This window comes from Gasterosteus aculeatus, chromosome 21 (genome assembly GCF_964276395.1).
Source record: "Gasterosteus aculeatus chromosome 21, fGasAcu3.hap1.1, whole genome shotgun sequence".
In the NCBI taxonomy this organism is placed as follows: Eukaryota; Metazoa; Chordata; class Actinopteri; order Perciformes; family Gasterosteidae; genus Gasterosteus; species Gasterosteus aculeatus.
In genome coordinates, this window is record NC_135708.1 from 15,496,112 (window position 1) to 15,506,668 (window position 10,557).

The 10,557-nt window shown below is 42.5% G+C and overlaps 1 pseudogene across 1 annotated transcript; it reads left to right on the forward strand.

Moving 5' to 3' along the window:
- Positions 1-5,919: 5,919 nt before the first annotated feature.
- Positions 5,920-9,741, forward strand: LOC120814925 (neoverrucotoxin subunit alpha-like; annotated as a pseudogene). Its single transcript, XR_013454285.1, has 5 exons — positions 5,920-6,069; positions 6,201-6,300; positions 6,986-8,003; positions 8,546-8,994; positions 9,092-9,741. The product of XR_013454285.1 is annotated as a neoverrucotoxin subunit alpha-like (transcript).
- Positions 9,742-10,557: the final 816 nt, after the last annotated feature.

The window sequence follows — 10,557 nt, forward strand, 5'->3', positions numbered from 1 at the left end:
GGAAGTGAACCACACCGTGACAGTACCCCCCCCCCTCAAGGGCCGACTTCCAGGCGGCTCACACTAGAGCGAAACAAGGGGTGGGGGGGAGGGAAACCCGAGACGTTGGTCGGACCACCCGGGAAACTCTGGCGGGCGGCCCGGCGGGCGGCCAGGCGACCGGGGAGCCTCTGGGGGTCGGCCTGTCGGATAGGCACACTGCCGGGGAGCCTCCGGTGGTCGGCCATTTGGCCGGCTCCGGAACGTCTCTGGAATTGCAGGCTCGGGGACATGGGAAACCTCCGGGGGGGTCGGCGGCGGCTCGGGGACCCTCCGGGGGGGTCGGCGGCGGCTCGGGAAACCTCCGGGGGGGTCGGCGGCGGCTCTGGAAACCTCCGGGAAACCTCCGGGGTAGTCGGGGTCGGCGACGGCTCGGGAAACCTCCGGGGTAGTCGGGGTCGGCGGCGGCTCGGGAAACCTCCGGGGGGGTCGGCGGCGGCTCGGGAAACCTCCGGGGGTCGGCGGCGGCTCGGGAAACCTCCGGGGGGGTCGGCGGCGGCTCGGGAAACCTCCGGGGTAGTCGGCGGCGGCTCGGGAAACCTCCGGGAAACCTCCGGGGTAGTCGGGGTCGGCGGCGGCTCGGGAAACCTCCGGGAAACCTCCGGGGTAGTCGGGGTCGGCGGCGGCTCGGGAAACCTCCGGGAAACCTCCGGGGTAGTCGGCGGCGGCTCGGGGACACGGGAAACCTCCGGGGTAGGCGGCGGCGGCTCGGGGACACGGGAAACCTTGGCCATTTGGCGGCTCAGCCCCCCCCATATCCCACCCCATAGCCCCCCCCCACCCCCCCCCTCAAGGGCCGGATCCCAGACGGCCCTCAAATCACCAACGGGAGGGTGGGAGAGGACCATGGGATGGGAGGGAGGGAGTCTGAGTCTCGGAGCGGGGACTGGGGGCGTCGGGGCCATGAGTCTCGGAGCGGGGACTGGGCGAGTCGGGGTCGGGACTGAGAGTCTCGGAACGGGAGATCGCTGCGGCGGCCCAGCGGGAGATCGCTGCGGCGGCCCAGCGGGAGCGGGAGATCGCTGCGGCCTTTTTTACAATAGCAGTGAAACATTTACTGTATTTTATTACATTCACAATAATTAGGGAGAGGAACTTGTTCACTACTTATGACCTTAAGCTCCAGTTTGTATGTATTCAATAGAAAAACCCTGAACACCTGACTCTCAGATTTAAGTGTGTACTGTAAAAAAAATTAGCCATTTCAGCTCATTTTCCTGAGCAAGGTAACTAATACCTGCAAAGTGTTAAGTTTATCTGTGACCAACTAATCAGTTTAGAGTACGTCATGCATAATATTTCAGTTGACTCAACTAAGTAAGTATGTGTGGTGCGAAAATGCATCCAACGCTCTGATGGAACTGTTTCTCAGACAGGAAGACCGAGCGTCACCTCTGCTGCCGAGAATATTTCACTTTACATAGATCATTTGCTCCTCCTCATCAGTACCCGGGCGGGTTCCCCCCTGGACCGATGGAGGTCTTAAACATCAGGTTGAAGGAGACGGGGGGGTGTGAGGTTGTTTTCTGTGGAGGGAGACTTGATGAACAGAAAGCAAACCATTGTAGGGATGTTTGTAGATCATCTTTGCTTGTGTGAGTGTTTACATGTTTGTAAAGAACCAACCTGAGTGATTAGTTCCTCCATGTCTGTGACCTTCTCCGCAGAACATTTCCCATCAGACATTAGTTTTTTCAAGTAAGCTGTGAGGGGAAAAAAACCTAAGCTAATTTAGCTGCTGTTAAAGGTTCGATTAAATGTTGGCTTGAAAGAAGGGAATTCAGACTTTAATCACTCAAGTCTTAATTAGCATTCATGCAGGGAAATACCCTGAAGATGTGAGCTCAGTGTCACACAAGACTTCAGAGAAGAAACACTTTCAATCAAACTTTGACTTCCAATTAAACTGACATAATTATTTCTCACCTTTTCCCTCACAGCCTCCCTTAATGGTGCCAGTACTTCTTCCGTCTTGACATGTATCTACTGCTCTCTGCACCGCACTGTTCCTGCAGTCAGCTGTTGATCTGTTGTCTTCACTTTCCACTTCGGAGTTTCCTCTGTTTGAGGGAAGGAGTGAAAAACAAGCGGGCACCTGTTCAGTCTTAAGGGTTAGAAACAAGAGCTTTCTGTTGATTCATCCAGGAAGCTCAGACAAAACGTGTCGTATTCTGTATAATAAAGTCAGCAAATATCAACCGTTCAATCCATTAAGGAGAGTTAAGCGTTATTCATGGTCTACAGTCCTAATTATATCCTAATTATTACATATTTGGCACTAAAAGTCTGAACCCAGAGGACTGATGAGTTGTCTTGACCCTTTGGACTCCCTGGTTTCTCATTTGTGCACACAACTGCATTATGCTAGACTGATGTCCAACTTAAAGACTTGGTTAGACTAATATCATACTTAAATACACTGTAGTTTGTTTGTATTTTTGACTTGAACAATAAAACTAGATTTTTAAATTTGGCACATTTACAATGCAAAAAACACTGGCTTTTACATCAAATATTTATAAACCTTTTGAGTTATTGACCTATTTGGCCAAAAGAGAGAGTAAACTGTTAAGTGAGCGGTTTGTGCAATTTTAAATATCAAAACAGGTACATAGAACATTATTAGATATTTTTTTTCAGAGTTTAATAAATCCATTTTGCACCGTAAATAGTTTGCATAGCTGTTCATCCACACCAGTTAAGTCGGCTGGTGTTGTTGCTATGGTGACAGCAAACGCACCGCCTGCTTAGGTTGCTTAAATGTAGTGAACCTAATCTTGAAATCACCATGTTTTACAAGGAGCCTAATGTATTGTCGCACATTGTGAAATCATGAAAAATAAACAGCACCTGAGCTTCCAACAGGAAGTGCCTCAGCGAGCTGCCGCTGCCAACATTTGCTTGCCCTTTATCCCTTTTTAAATACAAAAGCAGAACGCTTTCCACAGAAGAGGAGAAACACCCAAAATGACTGTAAAGGCATTATCATGATATGAGGAATTCTGTGGAACTAATACTGGACTTATGTGTTGACACACACACCACCAACAGTTACTGATTACCTGCTGGGGAAAAACAGATTTTACAGATTGGCATCACAATTTAAAAGGTCTTATTGATGCATTCTTAGGTAGACAAATTATTATTTATTTGTTGACAATCAATCCTCCACTGAGCTTTCAGAAAGTTGGCGATTAAAAGCATCGATTTACTTTCAAACTATATAGTTATATTTCTTCCACAGAAGTTATCTGATCCTGATAAGACCGTTACAGTCTTCAAGGTGTGTCTCAGAACTACCTGCCTTCTGTCCAAGAAAAAGAGGGAAAGGAGAATGATAGATTTTTATTTGGGGTAAAAACTTTCACCTGAATCTCTACTTTATGAATTAAAAATGTTTAACCTGAAATTTACAGGAATTGTGTTTAAAAAAACATCAACAATTCCGGTTAGTTAACATCACTATTAACCATCACTTGTTTTTGGAGTAGTTCATAAAGTTGAGCAACTCTAACCCCACATGTAGCTCCACCTTAACAGTCACGTATTTGATCCACCTTTCTCTCTCCATCCAGGACGGTTAAGAAGTATAAATACATCTGATAACCAGCCGACAATGAACACTTATCAAACATACGAGCAGACAGGTGACTTCTCTGTTAACTTCAACAGACCTTGTGACAATGGCTAAGATTTGTGGAGGATGGAGTGAGCCACAGGAGGCCACTGAGGAAACTCAGAAGATTTGTGATCAGGTGAGATTCAATCTACCTTTATTCTTCACGTAATCTCTCAATCCTGGTTTATATTTCAGTGTGGATTTACATCACATTTGAACTAATTCATACACAGGTGAAGGACCAAGTGGAGACAATCACAGACCAGAAGCATCAGGTATACAAAGCAGTTCTATACAGGGAACAGATTGTGGCTGGACAGAACTTTCTCATTAAGGTAAGTAATAATGTTGAATGTACAACCTTCTACTGAAATAATAAAACAAAAAGCATAAAAAACAAACAGGTCTTTTGTTTCTGATTCGCAGCATTTGTGTGAAATCTAAAATATGTGTTTTCTTGGCTGGAAATATACTACCGAATGCCTTAAAAGACAAAAGTAAATCTGCACCCTGACTTTAACAAAGACAAAGACTTTTAACTTTGAATAATGTGAGTTCCCTTTTATCTCTTACTAATCAAAATGACCAATCAAACCGTTTCAATAGTGAAATACTTACAGGAATCAGTTTTATTTTACAATGCTGTGTTTTGTCATCTGAAATGACCTTCAGCTGCACTGGTTCCTTTTTATGAAAAGCAGAACGAGGAAACACACCCAAATGACTGTAAAGACCTTATGATGATATGTGAACTAATGGATTTACTGTTGAGGCACACACACACACACACACACGCATACACAGGCACACACACCAGTTCCTGATAAACTGCTGGGATAAAGTATTTTAAAGATTGGTATCTTTATATTAAAAAGGTCTTATTGATGCATTCTGAGGTAGAACATTTTTTTATTTATATTTTGACAATCAATCCTCGCCTGATCTTTCAGAAAGTCGTTGACTAAAAGCATGGCTGTACTAAAAATTACTACATATGTATGTTGCACAAAAATCAATGAAGTGTTGACTCCAAAATGAATACATTGTATTCCTGAATTTGGACTTTTGAACTTGAAAATGCTGATTATTGTTTGGATCCCACGAGTCGGAAAAATTGCGTATGTGTGTTGTGTGCGTGTTTGCTTGGCCTATATCAAAATGTTTAAGTATTTGTTCCACAGAAGTTCCCGGATAAGGTCTTCACAGTCTCACAGGTGTGTGGTTCTCAAACGCTTTCTGTTAAGACCCACTTTGGAAGACTTGTTCATGTCCCACAACAAAAGTTAAAAACGGAAATTCTATTAAAAAACATTTTGTGGAATCCTCAAAAGAAAAACTTTTTTCAAATAAACCAGATTGTCCCATCAGCCAAAATTGTTAGAATTTCAAAGTTCTATCTTTTCAAAAAAATATTATATATTTGACAAATCATTGTGGCTGTAATTAACCTGTTTTGCACTGGACGTGCAAAAAAACCCCAAATTTGAGCAGATATGTATGGGCCATGTCATACTGAAAAAAATGTTTTAAGATTAGTGGCTGCAATGAGTCTGATTTCCACTACAAATATTTTCAGATCAGCATTATAAACTTCATACGCCTCTTAATTAATGCTCAATGTTGAGCTTGATCTGTATTTTGCTTTGAAAGAGGCGACGGCAGTCCATGTACTTTGTACTGTAGTAAGATGGGAAGATCTCAATAAAGTTTTTTAACTAAAATAATTTGGAATTTACCCATTTACCCCACCTGTAATACCACTGCGACCCACTGGAGGGGCGCACCGGATTTAGTAATAATAGCTCTTCTAAATATATTGCAATAAATACAATTTGTTTTTTCCCAGTGAAGTTTAGCATTTTTTATGCACAAGTTGACATCTATAAAAGAAGATTTTAGTGATAAAAATTGAGGACATGAGACCAAGGAGACAAAGTGTCTTTATGAGCTGCAGTTGCTCATATTTACGTTTTCTTGGTCTCATTATTCCTCTGTTCTCTACAGAAGTGTTAATGTGTTGGGCTGTTACGTTAAAGAGGAATTGCACACTAAAACAGTATTTTGAGCAGTTCACTGAATGTTATAACTGTTTTCTGTTTAACTTTATATTAAATCATGATGATCATCGTTAATGCCCTCTAGCCACAGGTCATAGCGTTAGAAATGAGGATGTTTCACAATGCTGTGGTGGGGGGAGTTGGGCTCATACTTTGTGGGGATATTACACAATATTAAGATACAGCAGAATCATCAGAGTCATGTGCAGAGTCTCAGCGGAGGCTCTCCGACAGGATAAAAGCAGCCGGACGACATCACAGATCATCACTCTGGAAGCTCCAGCTGGACGACCAGGAGACTCTCACAAGACTCTGATCATCACAACTTCCCCAGGTGAGGACAGAAAGAGACAGGTCAACATTTACTGCTTAACTGATCTGCAGTCTGTGCAAAGATATCGGTCTTTATGTTGAGTGAAGGTGAAGAGTTGACTCTGTGTTAAAAACTCACAATACTGTAATATGTAAATCTTTTTTTTCATCAGGTTGGTGAAATGGCCTCAAATCAAATGGAAGTTGCTTCCCTGGGTCGACCTTTCACCCTCGGAATGCTCTATGATGCTCAAAGAGATGCACTGATCACAGGTAAGTCTGGATTAAACTGTTAATAAAATGATTTACCTGTATAATTGGACTGAAATCCTTTTGCCATTTAATCATCTCCTTTCTTCTTCTCATTAATTTTTCCCTATTTAAGGAATTATCGAATGCTTTTTAGTTCCACAATGCAGCTGTGAACCTCCATTAGTTTTTAGGAAAGCATGCTGTATTATTAGCTAATTATCCTAATCGTAAAAAATTATTTCTGTATATAATTCTGTATTCTGTATTATTTCTGTCTGTTACAGTTTGCTTAAAGGGACTGAAATCATCTTACTATTAAATCCTCTTTTTTTTAACATTATATTTGAACAATTTAAGGAATTAACAAATGTTTTTAGTTAGTTAGTTGTTAGAGCTGTTTTTATTAGCTGATTATCATGTAATTAATTAGACAATTGAACTTTCAATTCCTGGTCAAAGGTGTCTTTGTTTCTTGCTCTTTTGGAATCAAACAGTTTGTTAGCTGGCTTTGTATTATGGGGCATCCAACTGACTATTACTTCACAAATTATCTAAAAGAATATTATATATGATGACAAGTACCCACCCTTTATTCGGTTTTCACTCTTCCCTTCTGTCATAGGTAGTCACTTACTTCTTTCTGTATATGTAAATTCTTTATTTTCACAAAATGATCCTCCTGTTTTGTGTTTTCTACTTTTTAAAGGTTTGACCTTGTGGGATGAGAAAACTCTACAAGGGAAGACGATTAAAAGTCCTAAACCCAGCAGTGAATTTGTCATTACTGATTCTGACACCATTGAATCAAAGTCCTCTCTGCTGGATGTTAATGCTTCTCTGAAGGCCAGCTTCCTCTCTGGGCTGATTGAAGTGGAAGGATCTGCTCATTACCTAAAAGATGAGAAAGAATTCAAGAATCAGAGCAGAGTGACTGGTCAGTACAAATCTACAACCCGCTTGGAACAGTTGTCAATGACTGACCTCATGACCTTAGAAGATCATTAAAAGGACGTCATTAACAAGAGCTCTGCAACACACATAGTCACAGGCATCCTTTATGGGGCAAATGCTTTCTTTGTGTTTGACAGTAAAAAGTTAGACAGCAGCAGCGTTCAAGAAATCGGGGGCAGCATGAATGCTATAATAAAAAAGATCCCCTCATTTAGTGTTGAGGGCAACGTTGACGTCAAGCTGAATGAGGGAGAAAAAGCCCTGAGTGCTTCGGTGTCCTGCAAATTCTTCGGAGACTTCATCCTTCGAAGCATCCCTTTAACATACGAAGATTCAGTGAAGACCTTTGGACAACTTCCACAGTTACTGGGGGAAAATGGAGAGAAAGCTGTCCCAATGAAGGTCTGGCTGATGCCACTGACTACTTTATTTCCTGAAGCTCCTTCGCTGAAGAGTGAGATCAGCGGTGGACTGTTGAGGAAGATACAGCTTACTCTTGAAGATTTGAGGGAAATCCAAATGAGAAGCAACGAATCTCTTAACGACAGAGTGGTACAGAACATTCCACATATTACAGAAGAGTTAGACACTTTCCAGAAGTTGTGTCGCCTCTATACATCAAACCTCCAGGGGACCCTGAAGGAGAAACTCCCCTTCATCCGTGAAGGTGAAGAAGATGAGAGCTCATTAGAAAAAACCATTGACAACAGAAACGAGTCCCCATTCAGTCAAGAAAAACTACTCAAGTGGCTGAATAATAAGGAGAGGGCAAAGTTGACATCAAGCTGACTGAGGAAGAAAAAGCCCTGAGTGCTACAGTTTCATGCAAATTCTTTGGAGACCTCATCCTTCAAAGCATCCCTTTAACATACGAAGATGCAGTGAAGACCTTTGGACAACTTCCACAGTTACTGGGGGTAAATGGAGAGAAAGCTGTCCCAATGAAGGTCTGGCTGATGCCACTGACTACTTTATATCCAAAAGCTGAAAAGCTGAAGAGTGAGATCAGTGGTAGACTGGTGGGGAAAAGACAGGATACTCTTGAAGATTTGAGGGAAATCCAAATGAGAAGCAACGAATCTCTGGAGGACAGAGTGGTACAGAACTTTCCACATATTACAGAAGAGTTAATGACTTTCCAGAAGTTGTGTCACCTCTATACATCAAACCTCCAGGGGAACATGAAGGAGAAACTCTCTTCCATCCGTGAAAGTAGATGAGAAGAAGAAGTTGGTTGGTGTCAAAACATTGACAACAGAAACGAGTCCCCATTCAGTCAAGAAAAACTAATCAAGTGGCTGGATGATAAGGAGAGAGAAATCAACGTCATCAGATCCTGTGTGGAGACCATGGAGGGAACAAAGATCGTCAAAAATCAGTCCGAGCTCGACAGAGAGGTTCTTGCTGGAGATGTAGACGATGCTTACTGCTTTGTTTTCACCTCCACCAAACGGGGCGACACTTACCTTGATGAGATGGCCACATATTTTGACACTCCCAGATTGGGGAGCACCACTGAAGACGAGTGGATCTACTCAGAGGAAGTCTGGACCTCTATGAGACAAAAAGCCAAAGCTTTCCAAGACGTCACCAAAGCACTGAGGAACAACAACCGGATCCGTTTCCTTATCGCAGTCATTCCAAATGAGAAATACAAAGGAGCAACTGTCTACCATTACAAGCCGGTCATTCTGGTCAGAAAAGATTTCACAATACCGGACCCTGATCCTGATAAGATCACAGACAGAAGAGATCTGATGTTGTGTAAGTTTATTTATTTAGATTTTTTGGTCAAACATACTGTTCTGATAAATGTTCTGCAAAAACTATAAACCTGATTTTGACTGGTTCTCTCCATCAGATGCCTGTGATCTCACCCTGGACCCAAACACTGCCAACGGTCACATCGTTCTGTCTGATGGAAACAAGAAGGCAACAAACTGATCAACTTGGCATTATTATCCTGCTAACCCAGAGAAGTTTGATTCATACAATCAGGTGTTGTGCCGAGAGGGTTTATCTGGGCGCCATTACTGGGAGGTAGATTTGGATAATGCATCTAGTTCAATATATATTCGTGTAGCTGTTGCATACAAGTGCATGAAAACAAAAGGAAAGATTTACGAAAGCAAATTTGGAAATAATACCCGATCTTGGGCTTTAAGACAGTTGAAAATAAATGAAAGCCACTCACTCACTGCACAGCACAATGCAAAGGACGAGTGGGTATCTAATCCTAATGGCTGCTCAACACTCGGTGTGTATCTGAACTGGCCTGCGGGCACTCTGTCCTTCTACAAAGTCTCCTCCGACACACTGAAACACCTCTACACCTTTCACACCACCTTCACTGAGCCCGTGTACCCAGGCTTCTGGGCTTTGTATGAGGGATACGTCTGTCTGCATCCTCTCCAATGCTGGTGACTTGTTGGATCCTTGGTCTGTTAATAGAGGGACGGGTTTAAAGTAAAGTTTCAAATGTAAAATGGCATCATGTGTTAGCTTTGAGTTGTAGAGTGTTAAATATATTAAGTTACAAAATATTTCATTTTACTCTGCTTTGCTTGTTCAGTTAATACATAGCCTAAACATTTGACTCTCTTTGTGAATCACATTTTAAATTCTATTCGTATTCCTTTTAGAGTTTGAGACTAATGTCAAAAGCTAATGTTAACACTTGTATAACTACCTAAGCCTAGTTTATGCTTCTGCGTTTTCAGAGCGACGCAAGACCCCCTTGCGTGTCCCTTGCGTCGCGTTTTACACCTCCTTGCGTCCTTGCGTGTGTCGAGCCATTTTTCTAGGCTTGCGTTGAAAGTGACGCAAGCAACGCGAGCCTCCCGCAGCGGTGAATTGCTCTGCAACACACGCAGAACCATGAATTGAAACGAGTGGGTCGACACAACAACGCAGACGCAAACGCAGAAGATGTCTGTGTCTAACAGTAACTCCTGTGCAGACTGAAACTATTTTACATCAACTAACACATCTTTTGGGGCCGTGTGAAGAGAGCAAGACCTGATCACCTTGTGCTTTTAAAAGACACTTTATTGAGCGCATATAAATCATCTACTACAGACACGTGTCGGTTTATAAGACCCATCTCACAACATGATCTGACATAAACACACATCCTGAGTGATGATGGTTTCAGGGTCCATTGTCCTTCCTGAGAAGCTCAGCGCCACTCACATCTTATTCTTATGTGTTTTTTATTGTCCTTTATTACAATAGTGAAACATTTTATTACATTCACAATAATTAGGGAGAGGAACTTCACTACTTATGACCTTAAGCTCCAGTTTGTATGTATTCAATAGAAAAACC